At 38.8% G+C, this 19,697-nt stretch overlaps 1 long non-coding RNA gene across 1 annotated transcript in view; it reads right to left on the bottom strand.

Annotated features, from left to right (window-relative positions):
* Window positions 1–2,711: 2,711 nt before the first annotated feature.
* LOC127490262 (uncharacterized) overlaps window positions 2,712–19,697 on the bottom strand; it is a 55,564-nt gene continuing 38,578 nt past the window's right edge. The window contains exon 3 of the long non-coding RNA XR_007918120.2: window positions 2,712–3,446. This is a non-coding gene — a long non-coding RNA (uncharacterized lncRNA). The remainder of the gene's footprint in view (window positions 3,447–19,697) is intronic.

Here is a 19,697-nt window from a genome sequence, read left to right as displayed (position 1 = left end):
ATTAAGGAAAGGGAAGATGGGATAATATTTCTGCTTTAAAACTTCTGTTTATAGAAAGTTTCTTGAGTGAATGTTACATACCAGGAACTGTGTTGTGATTTAAATGACACTGGGATCCACTGGCTGAATCAAATTTTTTAAAGGAATCAGAGTTGGTAGAGTTTCATACAGATTTCCATTTATTCAGAAAGAGAAACTGGAATAAAATACACTTAGGCTAGTATCTGTTTCCATTTTGCACTAAAGATTAGGCTCAGTTTCAGACTGCTGTGTCTTACATTCCCTTATCTATTAAATTCTTCTACCCAATGACAGCTGAATTTTTATTTTCTTGTCTGAATATCTACCATTCATACTTACTTTTCTGGCTATGCAAAATATCCTGGGAAATTCTTAGGCTGGAAAACAATTTTACATTTTGGATAAAATAATGAAATCTCTTGTCAGAGATGTGATAGAGATGGTAAAATTTTAAGGAAAATCCTCAGAGTGGAAAAGAAAGCCAAAATACAGCGCAGAGCATTAAGCTAAGCTGAAGCCAACGGCTACCTGGAAGTGTGTTAGCCTTGTAGACCCAGAGCTCCAATTCAAGTGGAAGCACACTGGGAGGAACTAAAACCTAGGATTGCACAGGTCAAAGAGTGATTGAGATATGGTAATAAAAATAGAATTCCTGACATGTCTTAACATCAGTGGATAGAAAATGATGAGGAAAACAAATCCACCTTGCAGAGCAAGATAGAAGAAACTTTGCTTTTCTCAGTTTTTGGCTGGAGTTGGGGGTTTTCCATCTGAAGGTTTTGACTTCCAAGCCAATTTCTGTATAGCTTTGAGTTCACGTTTACACATGTGTTGATGTAAAGAATTTGACAAGACTCCAAATTCAAACACGTTAAACCTAAAAGTTCTGTTCATCAAAAGACTCTATTTAAAGAATAAAAAGGTATGCTATAATCTGGAAGAATATAAAAAAATAACAAAAAATCAAAGAATTTGTATCTGGAATATACAAAAATTCCTGTAAAGTATTAACAGACAAGTGATTTAAGGGTACAATAAGCAAGAAACTATTTTTTTTTTTTGACAGGCAGTTAGACAGTGAGAGAGACAGAGAGAAAGGTCTTTCTTTCCGTTGGTTCACCCTCCAATGGCCGCTACAGCCATTGCACTGCGCCGATCCGAAGCCAAGAGCCAGGCACTTCCTCCTCGTCTCCCATGCGGGTGCAGGGCCCAAGCACTTGGGCCATCCTCCACTGCCTTCCCAGGCCACAGCAGAGAGCTGGACTGAAAGAGGAGCAACCGGGACAGAATCTGGTGCCCCAACCGGGACTAGAACCCTGGGTTCCGGCACCACAGGTGGAGGATTAGCCTAGTGAGCCACGGGCCGGCCTATAAACAAGAAACTATTAATCCATGCTTTTTTTTTTTTTTACAGGCAGAGTGGACAGTGATAGAGAGAGAGAGAGAGAAAGAAAGATCTTCCTTTTGCCGTTGGTTCACCCTCCAATGGCCACCGCCGCACCGCGCTGATCCGAAGTCAGGAGCCAGCTGCTTCTCCTGGTCTCCCATGGGGTGCAGGGCCCAAGCACTTGGGCCATCCTCCACTGCCCTCCCAGGCCACAGCAGAGAGCTGGCCTGGAAGGGGGGCAACCGGGACAGAATCAGGTGTGCCGGTGCCGCAAGGTGGAGGATTAGCCTATTGAGCCGCGGCACTGGCTAATCCCTGCTTTTTAATGGAGGAAACTCAACTGCCTAATAAATATATGAAAAAGTGTATGATGTATTAGTAATCAAGAAAGTGCAAATTAAAGTCAGAATGGTATTGCATTATACATTTGAAAGTGTGATGAAGATAAAGTGCAACAGGACTAAACGTTGAAAGGAACGGAAAGCAATAGAAAGTCTTTCTACAGTGATATGGATCTGGAAATTAGTATAACTATTGTGGAAAACAGTTCTATTTTATTCAGGTTAGTTGAATATCCATGTATCTTGTGACCCAACCAAACTAAATGATATATACGTGTATTTATAACATAGGACAGTATAAGTGTATTGTCCCCTGGAGGCATGTACGACACTGAGTTTGTTCACAAACTGGGAAGAATCCCCATGTTTATTTTATTTTTTTTTAAATATTTACTTGTTTATTTGAAAGGCAGAGTTATAGAGAGAGGGAGAGACAGAGAAAGAGAGAAATCTTTCATTGGCCAATTCACTTCCCTAAACAATTCCAAGCATTAGGGCTGAACCAGGCCAAAGCCAGGGGCCAGAAACCTCCTCCAGGTTTCCCATGTGCATGCAAAGGCCCAAGCACTTGGGCTACCTTCTGCTGCTTTCTCAGGCCATTAGCATGGAGCTAGATTGAAGTGTAGTAGCCAGGAATGAACTGGCGCCCATATGGGATGCCCATGTTGCAGGTGGCGACTCGACTGTTAAACTACAATGTAGACACCAGAAGACACATGTTTCTTAATTAAAATATGTAAATTATAGCACATTCACACAATTGAATATGATTTAATAAAAATGACATGGACAAGTAATTGCATCCACAGACATGAATTTCACACACATAACAGAACTATCAATCACAGAAGAATATGGACATAATGATTCTACTTATGAAAGATTTCATATCATTTATTTTTATATTATTATGTATTAAAGTATTATTAATTTAAAGATGCATACATCTGTAGTGTGTAAAACTGTGAAAAAAGTGAAGGAATAACTATATAAAGTCACAGCAATGGATACCTGCTCAGCGCATGGAAGGAATGATATAATGACATCAGGAAGGGTCACACGAAGAGTTCCTAATGTCCCAGACGATAGGAATAAAACATTAGCATAACATGCTTCATTCTTTGTCTCAAAATGGATCTTACAGTTAGCGATTGTCTTCATAATACAACAAATGAAAACAATGAGAAGGTGCATCTCCTTCCCCTGTGTCCCCATCTCACCCCTGATCTGCCACTCCTCTCCTCTCCTCCAGTTTCCAGTTTCCTAGTGATCTGGGATTGCAGTAGTCAGAGGTTCTAGTCTGCAAAAGGACAAGTGCTTGGTCCTTCTGTGTTAGTCAGACAAGGCTGAAGTCATCAGCAGATCCCAGTATGCCCACGATTTGGCACAGTAGCAGTTTCCTGCATCCTCACCTCTGAGTCAAGGCAGTTGCTCAGTGTGTGGGTCGTCTCTCACTCAGGGTTGGACTGATGGAGACTCTTCCATTATCACACTTGGTCCCTCCAGACATCACCAACCTTGCTTGCTTCAAGACAGAAAGGTTAGAGGAGCAGATGTGGCTCTTTGTGACACAAACCTTCAAGCAGGCCCTGAGTTACTCCTGCTTAGGCTCTGTTGTGAGAACCCTGTCCCTGACCACACCAGGGAGGATTCAGATGTACTCACAGAAGGCTGGATTTGCTTGCCCATACCTTAACCTGAAACAAAGACAGTTAACATCATATTCAGTCTCCTTAAACATCATCTCTTTTTCTCCAAAAGCCAATATTTCATCTCTTAGAGATGAACCGTTGTTGAATAAAAGAAATGAAGTGAAATTTCTAACCCTTCTAAAACCAATTAATTGTGATTACCAATATCCGTATCAATGTTATTTCTTGTTCACCTTTACAAGATATCATTTTTATGGATAAAGGGTCTTGTCCCAATCTCCTATGTCTGTGAGTTTATGAAGGTAAAATCACAAAGCCATTTTGTTCAGCAAATCTGCTTAGAGCTGAAGTCACCTCAGACCCTGTGTGCCTCTTTAGGTAGCTTAATTTTTTTTACCTAAAACTCCTTTCCTGGTTGGGTATCAATGCTGCAAGATTTTTCTTCCCTGTGCTAGTGAGGAGTTTTCTTTGTTTTCAGTAAGAGGCCCAGTCTAGATAACTTGCCTATTACACCAACAGGGAGCCTTGACTTTCTGTCTTGAGTGGCCTGTGCTTGGCCCTGAGTTGGACCAAGTAAGCATGGAGTAAGCTTCTCTTTGTGCTGCGTTTAGTTACATGTCTGCAATTGCTGCCTTCAGGAAGGGACCTCCTGAAGGTCTGTCAGGGAGCACGGGGCATGTGACAGAGTTCATAGATTTTTGGATCAATGGGTAAATGGCAGAGAATTTTATTCTAAATTATTTGTTTTATTTATTTATATTAATTTATTCTACATTAAAATTCAGTTCTTCACAGTGTGCTTTCTCATTTTTACTTGTTGAAGTCTTTATTTAGTGGAGCATTAAGCCTTTACTATAAAGTAAATTAAAAATATGTTGTTGAAAAAATTAATGAAAGAAAGGAAGGACAAGGGAGGGAATTATCATTCTATTCTTAGAATTCTGTTAACTACGTGGAATCTGTTCTCTTTTATTAACAAAAATGTAAAAAATAGAAAAGAAGAAGACAAAACAAAAAATTCATTTCTGTGACCTATAAAAAGGAGAATCCAGGAGTATATGCAGAAGTATGGTTGGTAAGTCCTACCTTTTCTCCTATAATAGACTGATCCTTCTCCTCATGAGAAGTTAACAAAACCACTATTACCACTTTATATGATTGGATTGGATCCAAATCAGTAGGAGGCAATGAAAAGAATACTAATCTTTTTTTTTTCCAATAATTTTAATGCAATCATTTCAAGAAACCATTATTCTGTTTGCTCCTTTTCCAGAGTCACTCTTGGCATTGCATCTGCATTCTCATTGACGAAGCCGCCGTTGTGCTCTACATTCCAATGATCTCATGACTCTTGCAGTATTTCTCCCTCCACTCCGTGGGGTGCCACCAGGGAGGATTTTGCTAATACAAATCAAATCAAAAAGACTCCTAAAAAGTTTTAGTGTTTTTTTCATCACTCACATTTATTCTTACAGAATAAATGATTAATAATAAGATTTGTGAGAATTTCCTACGTCATGGGTGTTATAGTGAACACTTGGAATGCATAATTTCATTTAATTATCCCAATAAACTATGTTATGAATGCTTATACCTTCCCATATTACAGCGGAGACATCCAAGGCTTAGCCAATAATTAGACAGAAGTTACTAAGATGGTATCTTAGTCTGCACTGGCTGCAATCACAACATGCCATAGACTGGGTGGCTTAAATAACAGAAATTCATTCTTCACCGTTCTGGAAGCTGGGAATTCTGAGATAAGGAACCAGCAGATTCAGTGTCTGGTGTGCACCCTCTGCTTGGCTTGCAGATAGCCACCTTCTTCCCATGTCCTCACACGGCAGGGATAAAACACTAGTTCTCTGATATATCTTCTTATAAGGGCACTAAGTCCATCATCTGGGGCCCTACCCTCATGACCTCATTAACCCTGAGTATCTCCCAAGGGCTCCATTCCCCAAATGCCATCACATTGGTGGGTAAGACTCCACCATGGGAATGAAATCCAGAGAGGCAGAAAGACACACACACACACACACACACACACACACACACAATGAGAGAGAGAGAGAGAGAAAGAGAGAGAGAATCTTCCAATCTTCCATGTGCTGGTTCTTCCCCTAAAATGCTTTCAACAGCAGGGGCTGGGCCAGACCAAACCTAGGAAATGGGAACTCAATCTGGATATCCCACAAGAGTGGCAGGCACTCAAGTATTTGAGCCTCCCAGGTGTTCATTAGTGGAAAGTACGAATCAGGAGCAGAACCGGAACTTGAATCCAGGCACTCCTATATGGAATGCAGGTGTCCCAAGGATGTCCTGACTGCTGTACAAAATGCCTGCCTACCTTCAGAAGTCAACATGCCTGAATGCTTCTTTCATTAGATTCAATTCATGCATTACCTTTCTGAGTCTACTCTTCAGCTAATCTAAAGTACTTCCGTGCGCCCCAATCCTGTCCTTCTATCAGGTACCCAATTCATTCTTTCTCATGCATATGTTGATCTCCAATCCTTTCTTGTTCATACATGAACTGACTTGCTTATCAGCTGTCTCCTCTCTAGAAGATAAGTTTCATGGGAGTAGGAGTGAGGTCCCTTGTTTGCATCTGTGTCTCCGTACCTTCAAGGGCACCAGCAACACAATCGATGGCAGGTGCAAAAGCGGGTGTCTACCCCAGGCCGCTCCTCTTTAGCTCATCCAGGCACCAGGTGCTGGTGGATGCAGTGCTTCAGACTCAGTCAGGCTGATGGGTGGCACATCTTGTGCTGTGGTTGGCTGCATGGGGACACATTTTGGTCTCTCCCTCTCCAGCTCTTCTGGTCTTCTCTGTGTTGATATGTCACTAAGAAGCATCTGGGGAGGCCAAGAGTAACCCCTATTGAAGGCAGTAGGGTGTTTGCCTTTTACCCGAGGGCTGGTGAGACCCTATGCCTTTTGTTTCTCTTTTTGGACAAGACCTTTCATCCTATGCAGAGTTCTCTTGCTAGCTATGCAAATTAGCTTTCCCTCCTCCCCACTGAAGCTCTCAATATACCCCAAAGACAGCCACTATCTTTTTACAGGTATTTGTATTTCCTATCTTTGTTTTTCAACAGCTAAAGAGATAAAGTCACATTTCCATGGCTCCAATACATTTTTCATTGATTAGAATGCTTTACAAATCTATATTCACCAGTTAACAAAAATTGATCAAAAGCCAACTGTGTTGGTGACTAGTGAACTGAGTGCAATAGAATATTAAATAGTTTCAAAGCTCTGTAGAAATAAAAACATAAATATCTGCTTATTGGTATTCTTCAGTGCTCTGCTCTACAGAGATCAGCTCTATTTGGGTTTTTAATTAACTTAGGTTTTTTTGCCTAGGAAATGTTGAAACAGTTGAATCAGTCTTCCAAATGCCAGGTGAGACTATTTGAGTTTGAAGAAAAAAAATAAACAGAAAAGGTGCCAGGTTAGGAAATGAAACCAGCATACCATACCGGCTGCTACTCATCATTGTGTGAAAATTTCAGCTTCACAATGAAGTATGTTCAGAAATTGACCTGCAATTGCATTCTTCATTGCACCATAAAAAAACAAAGCAAAGGGGCCAGAAAAATCCGAGTCGAACGATTTACATTTATTTCAATGTGCAGTTCATACTTGGCTGAAAATTGTATATAGGCATGAACTGTATTTAACTTGTGTGCCTCTGACAGGTGTATGCGGATGTTCCCAGCCCTGACACAGTTCAGAAGACAAACTCATAGCTCCTGCACATCTCTTCCCAACTCTGTCTTCAGTGAGGTTGAGTTGTTAGTTCTAAGCCACCCATGATGGGAGAACTACCTGGAAATTAATAAATAAAAAGTAGGGCTGAACTTAATTTTAGTTGATGGTCTAGATTCAAGAAAGAAATAGAGAAAATGTTGAAAATGCAGATTAAACTTAAAAATTTTTTGTTACATTTGAATAGCACAAAATAATGAGAATACTTTTTTTGGTATTTGAAAATTATTATCCAATCTGGCAAAGAATTAATTCATAGCACTGACACAAGGATGAAGTTTCAACACCCATGTGTCTTACTTGTTACCACAAATGAAAATATTAACCAATATTTATGCCAGGACTGAACCTAGACAGCTGAGTGTTAACCACACTATGGCCAGAGAGATAGTTGGGAACCAGGTGATAGATGAATTTAATGCATAAGGTAAGGTTTTTAAATTTTAATTCTGAAATGGGAATATATTGAATAGGTTAAAGTAGATGAATAAGAGGACTTGAACTCTGTTCTGAGTGGATTCCTTCTGGGGATTGGAATAGAATAGAGCACAGGTGAACAAAAACAGAAGCAGAGCTGAGTTGGGAAAACATAAGGGGCTTCCCCTGGTTGTGAAGGTGGCTACATTAATGAGAAATCAGACCTGACTTGTAGTTTTTAGGCAATGTCAACAGGACTCACTGATGATTTAAATGTGGTTTAGAAGAGAAGAAAGACATCACAGAAACTCTTGGACTTTGGGCCCCAAAAAAGTATAAGAAAGATGTAAAATTTAATTATATAAGTAAGTCAAATGAAGCAGAAATAGCTGGGAGAAAATGCAGAAACAGTTAAGAATTCTGTTTTGGATATATTAGATGTGTGTTGTGTATCAGGGAGAAGGAGTAAGGCTTGTGTTTTTGACAGAATAGGTATTCTAGAGCACTTAATAGCAAAAAGAGTTACAGGAGTATCCCTTAGAGAGAGGGGGAGAGAGGAGAAAGGATGCCAGCTGACTGGGGCAGCTTAATGTCTGTATGTAAGTATGTAAATGACAGTATCTAAGTCACTGGATGGTACTCACTATCTGGTTAACAATAGTTCCTCCTTGATAAAAATCAACCACAGCCTGTTGAAGAAAACTTAGAGCAGGTAGACAACGTGGTAAAGGGGAGAGATTTTCATTACCCTAAGACACCATTAGGTGTGGAAAATGCATCCGTTTTTTATCTTAATATCTTTTCTGGGGCTGGCACTGTGGCGTAGCAGATAAAGCCTACCGCCTGCAGTGCCGGCATCCCACCTGGGCTCCAGTTCAAGTCCTAGCTCCTCCTCTTCCGATCCAGCTCTCTGCTATGGCCTAGGAAAGCAGTAGAAGATGGCCCAAGTCCTTGGGCCCCTGCACTCATGTGGGAGACCCTGAAGAAGCTCCTGACTCCTGGCTTCAGATCAGCGCAGCTCCAGCCATTGCAGCCAATTGGGGAGTGAACCAGCAGATGGAAGATATTTCTCTCTCTCTCTCTCTCTCTCTCTCTCTCTCTGCCTTGCCTTCTTTCTGTATGTAACTTTGACTGTCAAATGAATACATAAATATTTAAAACATATATATATATATATATATATATATATCTTTCCTAAATTTACAATGTGTGGGGGCCACGCTATTTCTTATTCCATCTATGCTCTTCTCATCTTGGTCCTAGGCTTCATCCAAGTGGTGGTAAACTCAGCCATTCTAATCCCACAGCCCAGCCAACTGGATGGAATTTAAAGTCTATGGCTGATTTCTCTCCTGAGGTTGGGAAGGGAGATGGCATTGGAAGTGGATGAAGCTGGAAAAGAGGAAGAGACGACTGTGATGTCTGTACAGAAAGAACACGCGGGATGCCCATGGTTGTGGAGTTCCAGAGTCCTGCAGAGAGGACTAGAGACACTGCTCAGAGACCAGCAGTGTGGAATGAGGACATCCGTCTGCTCCACTCTTACCATAAAGTCACGCTCAGTATGCTTGCCCTATACTTGGGCAGCTCAGCAGAGGAATCCTCCAATGGATGGATTCTTTTGGCCCCATCTCAATGACTGCTTAACCAGTCATGCTTGCTTTCATCTACTTACTCCTTGACTCCTGCCTTAATACTGACCTTTTTTTTAAAAAAAAGTCATTCAACTTAACCATTGTCAGGATTTCCCACTAGAATTATGGACCTGACTTTGACATTGTTTTAGGATCTGCACAATTCTTTAATTAGCCCCTTCTTACTCTACTGGCATTGTCAAATGGAGGACTTTTGCCTCTATTCCAGGCTCCATAGAATTCATTCCTCCCCTTGCCTTCTGCTCCCTGCCATCACATAAGTAACGTGGACCCAATGTGGACCACCCTTGCTATGTTGAGAAGATTATATCTATACAGACAAGTCAGTTTAGGACACACATTCTGCAGCAGTTCAGAATTATTTTTGAAATAAATAATTGTCTTGTTACTCCATACACACTCCATTTCCTCCTTCTCCTTTCTCCAAAACTGTCCCTCAGATACGAGTTACCTGATAAATGATAAGAATATGACCATCTGGGTATATGCTCATTATCTGGGGAGACCTTTTTTTTGGTCCCATTCATTTCATTTAAGTATGATTTAGTTTGTAAACATACGTAAGAGGGCTGGAAGATAGACAAGAAGAAGTGATGCTAATAAGAAGATATTTTAAAAGGTTTAGTTTCTTATTTATTTGAAAGTCAGAGGGATGGGAGTGAGGGAGACAGAAAGATCTTTCATTTGCTAGTTCATCCCCCCAAATGGCTACAATAGTCAGGGTTGGACCAGGATGAATCCAAGAGCCCAGAACTCTATGCAAGTCTCCCATGTGGGTGGCAGCGATCCAAGTACTTGGGCAGTCGTTAGTTGTTTTCCCAAGAACATTAGCAGCTGGGTCAGAACTTGAATTAACATCCCAAGCTCAGCCTAACCCACTACTCCATGACACCTGCCCTCTAGTTTTGGAAGATGTAAACAACAAAGATCTAGTTAAAGCCTGGCTGTACATTTTCTTGGTATCCTTATATCCCTATGACCAAAAGAAGACAGAGGAAACTTTTGAGGTGGTGGATATATTTGTCACCGTGATTGTGTTCATGGTGTTACAGGTGTATGCATGAGTCTAAACTCATCAAATTGTACATATTAAACACACATAGAATTTTTATTATATAAACATTATAGTTAAATAAAGCTGTTAAAAAAGAATGTGGGGATGAGTCCACACTTTAAACTGTATTCATTCTTTTGTTGAAAAAAACACTCATTAAGCAGCCACCATGTGCCAATCCTGTGCTAGATTTATGCAATAGTGAGACGGAAGGTATTATCCCTGACCCAGAACGTCCATCAGGGAATACGGAAAGTACACTAAGCAATCACAATAGCACACTCTGATAGGGAAGCCTGGCACCATGGAAACGCATAACAGCAACAATCCTGGTCTGGGGTGGGTCAGTGTTGTAATTCACAAGTCACAGGCTGACCCACACAGCTATCAGTGACAGGCAGAGCAACCGCCACAGACATCAGCCGCAGGGGGCAAAAATCAATTTTCTTTTATGCCACCATTTTATTCACAAATGAACATCTCCTCATTTTTTTCCACTTATTCCTGAAAGCTGTCCCTTTTTGGAGGTGCCAAACATAGCGAGTAAACAAGGGGGATTCTAGAAGGGCATTCAGAACATTAGAGATAGCTTCATTTTCCATAAATGCCAAATTTTCTGCATCAGTAAGGTTGCAGCTGTGACAAGAATTAGGCAGCTTTCCAGGTCACATATTTTCTAACGCACCATACAAGGGAAATATTAATATACCAAGGAGAAAGAAACAAATAGACTCAATTACTTTAAAATCTTCTCCATAGGCAATGGTTTTATAATAAAACTAATACAGCTTATTGAATAAACAAAGGAAATTTTATTATAAAGTGGAGCCACATTCTCTGGTTAAATCTGTGAGTATGTGACAAATTAAGTCCAAAATTTATCTTCTCCACAAAATGGTGAATGGAAGTGAGATAAATTGACATATCAAGATGCTGACATGCTTTCTACAATAATAATAATCATTTGAAAATTTTTGAACTGTAACTCTATGAGTCATACTTTTAAAAGTTAACTACAAAGCAACAATCTCTTTATATAGGGTAGGATATCACTCACATAGGTATGACTAAAGTATGAATTTTAGCCAATGACGAACATAGCTGATTCATATCAGAATTCATCAGCATATTTAGTCACAGGCTACACACAGATCAGTAAATTAATACAAGATTGGTAATCAGAAGTGTTTCCCGGATGCAGCATGAAATGATGCCTTTTGTATTCTGCTCCATGTATCCTTTCATCCTGTGTTTGCACTTTAGTCACAGAGGGATTGATGTTTACTGCAAAGAGCCTGGAGTCAGAAGATCTATATTCTGGTCTCAAGTCTGCTGGAAGTTAGCTGTTTGACCTTAGAAAAAATAAGTCCTAACCCTCTCTTCAGTTTGCACATCTGCAAAATGAAGATACTTTATACAGTAGGATTGAGAAAAGAGCAAAATAAAAAATTAATATCAGACTGCAGTGAAAATAAATTGATGACAATATAAAATGCCCAAATAGTCTATGCACAAATTGTTATGTCGTAATAACAATGTACATCAAATTATCATTTAAGAAATATCAAAAGTAGACTCTCACTTCTAAACCAATAAAAGCCAACAACATGGTATATGTTTTAAGTGATGAGCTATTTCCAGACACTTTGAAGTTTTTTGTATATTACAGAATCATATGTTGCATATGTGCACAGTTTTTGGAAACCTAGAAGTGTGTGAAGAAGGTGGTGATTGGTAATTTATTTGGCTGTCTAGTACATGTTGAGTCACTACTCCAAATAAAAAAAATCAATAAAGAAAGCTGACAAATGGGCTCCTCACATGAGGGTTGAAGACAAAGATAGATGGGAATGCTTTGTCCCTGAGACCTCTGGCCTGGAATAACTTACACAGTCACAAGCCAGTCATCCACAATTAATTCCAGTTGTAAATTCTATTTTGTAGGAGTGAAGGGAAGCCTGATACCTACATGTCATACCATAGATTTGTGCACTTTTTGGCAAGCAGATGTGATTATAATTAAGATCTTTAGTCTAAGACTTCATATACATTCTGGAATTTGCTTTCAAAGCATTGGCTTAGGAGGGCAGGAGCGTGTCTATATTGATATTTAACATTGTTCTTGTGTTCATTATGAGAAAACTCCCATAGATTTCAACCTGGGCAGCATACTTTTTCTGGATCCAGTCCTCAGGGTTGCTTCTCAAACTAGTACTCCCCACAGATGTGTCTAAACCTATAAAGGGCCACCATTTTAAAAGTGAAACATATCTCCACACTATGATCATTCTTCAGAGCTTTTAGAGGACTTCTGCTGTGATAAGACGCAGAAACTATCTCACTATATTTGTGAACTCTTTTCAGAAATAAATTTCTAGATTTTTAACAAAAATATTGTGGTGCAAGTTCTGGTACTGATGAGATGGCATAGACTTGTCTCTCCCTGATTCTTCACTCAAGTACAAATATAAACTTGGAAGTAATGCAAGTTGACAATGAGCAGGATGCTAAATGGAGATAAGAAGGTAGACTGATTTGCGACTTTTCTACTAGGGGAACAATGCAGTGGCACATGTCTGTGTCCCTCCTACCCAACAGAGGAGGAGCAACCAGTCTGGTATTTTACACCAGAATAAAGCCCAGATAAATTCATGCCTTCCCTGGACTTAATGGTGAGACCAACATGGCAACAGAGATCATTCACAAACATTATCAACAAGCAAAGGCCAGAGATAGGACACCAGCACTGCTAAAAGACACCACAATGTAGGCAGCGGGGTGGAGGCAGGCTGAGAAAAGGAGCCCACTGTCACAGGAGGCACAGACTGGAAGCCTCCTTTATCTGCTCGGTCCCACAGATCTAAAACTGCTGTGAGTCCCTTTCTCCCCAGGAGGCGTGAAGGCTGGCAGGTTGAAGGGAGGGATGGATTTAGACACAGAAAATGTTCATGGCCAGGTGGTGGGTGGGGGGAATCAGCTAGAGTGATGCAGCCACAATAATGGGCCAGCCTGAAAAGTCTTTTTGAAAAAAATTTATTTAAGGTGTACAAGTTTATTGTATTTCATATATACAGATTTAGGAACACAGTGATACTTCCCACCCTAACTTCCCTCTCCCCACACACACTCCAACCCTTCTTCTTCCTCCCCCTCCCATTCCCACTCTTAATTTTTTAAAGATCTATTTTCAGTGTAATTAATGATCGTAAAGTTAACCCTACACTAAGTAAAAAAGTTCAACAAATAGTATGAAAATAAAAAAAAAAAAACAAAGCAAAACAAAACACTGTTCATCAACAGAAGAGACTAGAGCAGTAACAAATCATTGAATCTCAAAATGTCCATTTCACTCCAATACATTACATTTTAGGTACTCTATTAGTTAGATCAGGGAAAACATATAATATCTGTCTTTTTGGACCTGGATCATTTCACCAAGTATAATGGTTTCCAGTTGCATCCATCTTGTTCGAAAGACAGGATTTAATTTTGTTAACATCTGAGTAGTACTGTAGAGTGTATATATACCATAATTTCTTTATCTAGCCAGCAGTTGATGGACATCTGAGTTCATTCCATATCTTAGCTATTGTGAATTGTGCTGCAGTATACTTAGGGGTACAAATCATTCTTTTATATGCTGATTTCTTTTGGTTTAGGTAAATTTCCAGGAGTGGGATGGCTGGACTATATGGTGGGACAATATTCATATTCTGAGGTATCTCCATACTGTCTTCCACAGTGGCTGCACCAGTGTACATTCCCACCAACAGTGGGTTGGGGTACCTTCTCCAGAACATCTTGCCAGCATTTGTTGTTTATTGATTTCTGTGTGAAAGCCATTCTAACTGAGGTGAGGTGAAACATCATTCAGGTTTTGATTTGCATTTCCCTGATAGCTAGTGATCCTGAGCATTTTTTAAATATGTCTGTTGGCCATTTGATTTTCCTCTTTTGAAAAATACCTGTTCAACTGCTTTGTCCTTTTCTTAACTGGACTGTTTATTTTGTTCTTGTTGAGTTTCTCGAGCTCTTTATATATTCTGGATACTAATTCTTTATCAGTTGCATGGTTTGCAAATATTTTTTCCCATTCTGTTGGTTGCCTGTTCACTTTGCTGAGTGTTTCTTTTGCAGTGCAGAAGGTTCTCAGTTTGATGTAATTCCATTTGTCAATGTTGGCTTTGGTTGCCTGTGCTTCTGGGGTCTTTTCCAAGAACTCTTTTCCTATCTCAATGTCTTGTAGGTTTTACCTAATGTTCTCTAATAATTTGATGATATTGGGTCATAGATTTAGGTCTTTGATCCATTTTGAGTGGATTTTTGCAAGGTAGGGGCCTTGCTTCATACTTCTGAATGAGAAGATCCAGTTTCCCAGCACCATTTGTTGAAGAGATCGTCCTTGCTCCAGGGATCAATTTTAGCTCCTTTGTCAAAGATAAGTTGGTTGTAGATGTATTGATTGATTTATGGAGTTTATATTCTGTTACATTGGTATACACATCTGTTTTTGTCCCAGTGCCAGGCTATTATAACTGCCCTTTTATATATCTTGAAATCAGGTATTGTGATTCCTCCAGGTTTGTTTTTGCTCTATACGATGGTTTTAGCTATTTGGGATCTCTTGTGTTTCCATATGAATTTTAGCACCACTTTTTCTAGCTCTGTGGAGAATTTCCTTGGTATTTTGGTTGGTATCACACTGAATCTGTAAATATTTTTAGTAGTATGGACATTTTGATGATGTTGATTCTTCTAATTCATGAATATGGAAGATTCTTTCAGTTTTTAATGTCTTCTATTTCTTTCTTTAATGTCTCGTGATTTTGACCATAAAGACCTTTGACACCTTGGTTAAATTTATTCCAAGGCATTTAATTCTTTTTGTAGCTGTTGTGAATGGAATTGATCTTAAAAGTTCTTTCTCCAGTGTCAATTGTTAAATCAACAATGGGAGTCACTGTGCACTTACTCCCCACGTAGGATCTCTGTCCTTAATGTGTTCTACTATGCGAATTAATGGTAAAACTACTAATCAAACAGTACTCTATACTTTGTGTGTTTGTGTGGGTGCAGTCTGCTGAAGTATTTACTTAGTATATACTATGTTGATCTTCTATATATAAAGATAATTGAAAATGAATCTTGATGAAGAATGGCTTGGGAGAGGGAGTGGGAGATGGGATGGTTGTGGATGGGAGGGAGGTTATGGGGGAAAAGCCATTATAATTCAAAAGTTGTATTTTGGAAATTTATATTTATTAAATAAAAGTTGAAAAAAAGTTCTTTCTCAGGCATGGTATTATCTGTGTATACAAAGGCTATTGATTTTTGTACGATTTTTATATCTTGCCACTTTTCCGAACCCTTTTATGAGTAACAATAGTCTCTCAGTGGAGCTTTTTGGATTCCCTATATATAGTATTATGTCATCTGCCAATAGGTATAGTAAGACTTCCTCATTTCCAATTTGTATCCTTTTGATTTCTTTTTCTTGCCCAATGGCTCTGGCTAAAACTTCCAGGACTATATTAAATAGCAATGATGAGAGTGGGCATTCTTGTTCAGCTCCAGATCTTAGGGAGAATGCTTCCAACTTTTCCCCATTCAATAGGATACTGCCCATGTGTTTGTCATAAATTGCCTTGATTATGTTAAGGAATGCTCCTTGATGCCCAATTTGCTTAAGGTTTTCATCAAGAGATGATGTTGTATTATTTCAAATGCTTTCTCTGTATCTATTCAGATAACCATATGGTTTTTGTTCTTCAATTTGTTTATGTGATGTATCAAATTGATTGATTTGCAAGCATTTAACTATCCCTGCATACCAGGGATAAGTCAAACTTGGTCCACGAGAATGATCTTTCTGATGTGAAATTATATTTAATTAGCTAGTATTTCGTTGAGCATTGCTACATCTATGTTCATCAGGGATGTTGATCTATAGTTCTCTTTCTCTGTTGTATCATTTTTTGGTTAAGAGTTTAAGGTGATTCAGACTTCATAGAAGGAATTTGAGAGGATTCTGTTTCTTTCAATTGTTTTGAATAGCTTGAGAAGAATAGGAACTAGTTCTTTTTAAATGTCTGGTAGAATTCAACAGTGAAGCCATGCAATCCTAGGCTTTTCTGGTTTTGGAGGGTCTTTATTACTGACTCAATTTCCATCTTGGTTATTAGTCTGTAAAGGTTTTATATGTCTTCATGACTCAATTTCAGTAGATTGTATATGTCTAGGAATCTACCCATTTCTTCCAGGTTCCCCAATTTGTTGGGATACAACTGTTTGTAGTAATTCCTGATAATTCTTTTTATTTCTGTGGTATCTGTTGTTACATTTCCTTTATCACCTCTGATTTTGTTGATTTCCATCTTCTCACTCTTTTTTGGTTAGTTGGACCAATAGTGTATCAATTTTTTTTTTTTTCAAAAAAGAGCTCTTCATTTCACTGATCATTGTATTGTATTTTTGGTTTCAGTTTTGTTTATTTCTTCTCTTCTACTAAATTGGGATTTTATTTGCTGCTGTTTTTCTAGGTCCCTGAGATCCATGGATAGCTCATTTATTTGTTACCTTTTCAATTTTTTTTAACTTTTATTTAGTAAATATAAATTTCCAAAGTACAGTTTATGGATTGCAATGGCTTCCCCCCACCACCCTAACTTCCCTCCCACCCGCAACCCTCCCATCTCCCACTCCCTCTCCCATTCCATTCACATCAAGATGTATTCTCAACTCTCTTTATAAACAGAAGTTCAATCCAGCACATATCAAGTAAAGATTTGTTATAAACTCCCCTCTTAACACTGCTTTTGTTGTATCCCATGTTTTGATATGATGTATTTTTATCTTCATTTGTTTTCAGAAATTGTGAATTTCTCTTTTGATTTCTTCTATGACCCATTGCTCATTCGGGAACATGTTGTTCAGTCTCCATGTATTTGCATATGATCTAGAGATCCTTGAATTGTTGATTTCAAACTTCATTCCATTATGGTAAAAGAAGATGCATGGTATGATTCTGATTTTATTAATTTGCTGAGACTTGTATTATGGCCTAGTATATGGTCTATCCTAGAGAAAGTTCCATGCACTGATGAGAAGAATGTGTATTCTGCAACTGTTGGGTGAAAAGTTCTGTAAATATCAGGTCCATTTGGTCCATACTGTCAATGAACTCTGTTGTTTCTTTGTCTTTATTGATTTTCTGTCTAATTGATCTGTACATTGATGAAAGGGGGTGTTGAGGCCCCCTGTTACTATGTCTCCTTTTAGATCCATTAACATTTCTTTTAAATAATCAGGTGCCCTGTAATTGGATGCATATACATTTATTAGAGTCACATTTTCCTGTTGAATTGATCCCTTAATCATTACATAGTGCCATTTTTTTTATCTCTTTTAACAGTTTTTGTGTTAAGTCTATTTTGTCTGATATTAGGATGGCAATGTCTTCCCTTTTTTTGCTTCCCATTAGCATGAAAAGAGTGTAATTCTTAAGCCTGGAGACAGGCAAGTACAAAGACTCTTCTCCTAACAGACATGAATGATCTTGACCATGATACATTATAGTCAAATTTTCCACAGTAAAACATAAAGGGAAGATTCTAAAGTATGCACAAGAGAAATGCTCGGTTACTTCCAGAGGATCTCCAATTAGACTCACAGTTGACTTCTCATCAGGAAACCTACAGACTAGAAGAGAATGGTGAGACATAGTTCAAGTCTTAAGAGAAAAATACTGTCAACCCAGAATACTGTGCCCTGCAAAGCTCTCATTTATGAATAAAGGTGAAATAAAGACCTTCCATAACAAACAGAAATTGAAGAAATTTGTCACCACTCATCCAGCTTTACAAAAGATGCTTAAGGATATACTACATACAGAAACATAGAAATATAGCAATCATTGTGAAACAATGTGAAAATAGAAAATCCCCCAGTAAAAGTACAAACAAAATCCAATGTAAACAATAGGAATATAGATGGAAAAATGACAGGGCCAAGTCATTACTTATGAATAGTCACCTTGAATGCAAATGGCTTCAGTTCTCTAGTTAAAAGATACAGACTGGCTGAACAGATTAAAAAAAATGACCCATTAATTTGCTGCCTATAAGAAACACATCTCATTAACAAAGATACACGCATACTGAAAATTAAAGGAATGAAAAATTCTATGTGCTTCCTGTACTTGGACACCCTATCTTTCTCCAAATTGGGGAAGCTTTCTATAATTATTTTAGTAAATAGGCCTTCCAGCCCACTCTCTCTTTCCATACCTTCAGGAACTCCTAAAATCTCTATGTTGGGTCACTTGATAGTATCCCATAAATCTGTAGTATTGTGGAGAGACAGACACATAGATAAGTGGGATACAGGACTGAATCCAAAATCAGACACACACAAATATTCACACCTAATTTTGCCAAAGAACCAAAGCAACTCAGTGGAGAAATGATGACCATTTTAACACATGCTACTGAAGCAAACTGAAATTCAAAGTTGAAAGCATGAACTCTAACCTCAACCTTTAATCTTACACAAAAATTTATTTAAAATGATTCAGGGGAAAATGTGAAACTATAAAATTCTTAAGAAAAAATTGAAGAAAATTCTCTAGTTCTAAGTATAACCTAAAACCCTTAGATTTGATGAAAAAATCACAATCAGTGAGAAAAATTTGATACGTTTCATACACTGGACTTACCTGCAAGGTGTCTGGCGTGTAACAAATCTTCCCAGGCAGACAAATCAATTAATTCACAGGTTTTTATTGGGGTCCTGCTCCTGGGCAAGGTTCCACGGCCCCAACAGAGCAACAGAGCAGGGGCCAGGGAAGTTGTGCGTCAGAGATTGGGAGGGCTCCTTTTATAGATTCAGGGCATGAGAGTTAAAGGTTGAGGCAGGTCTAATCCTCATTGGTTGACCTTTAGGCACCCGTAGGGACCTTGACAAGGACTTTTCTTCCCCAGAAGTACAGGTAGCAACTTTCCATTCCCGGAAGTATAGGCCTTTCCTCCATGTGGATCCCAAAGCTACCATTACCAACATTAGAAACATTTGATGTGTAAAAGCCCACATGAAGAGGCTAAAAAGATCAATTACATTTCCATGGGTAGGGGAGGCTTCTGGGGCTGAGAGTAGAACCCTTGCTCCCAAGACTGTGGGAGACTTGTGCCCTGTGACTGTGAGAATTCCATGACTGCAATAGGGCATGTGATAGGACATGGCTGAGTCTGCAAAATCAGTGTGTCTTAGAATGTGAGGATAAACATATTGATGAAATGTCTGAAAAGTAAGTCCAAAGAATAATCATAAGATTACTCAAAACACAGAAAAGCGAATACATGAGTTAACGAAATTCATACACAACATGGATGAAAAATTCTT

The sequence above is a fragment of the Oryctolagus cuniculus genome, chromosome 2 (genome assembly GCF_964237555.1).
Source record: "Oryctolagus cuniculus chromosome 2, mOryCun1.1, whole genome shotgun sequence".
Taxonomy (NCBI): domain Eukaryota; kingdom Metazoa; phylum Chordata; class Mammalia; order Lagomorpha; family Leporidae; genus Oryctolagus; species Oryctolagus cuniculus.
Note: the sequence above shows the minus strand (reverse complement) of the source record. Positions and strands in the feature narration are given on the sequence as shown.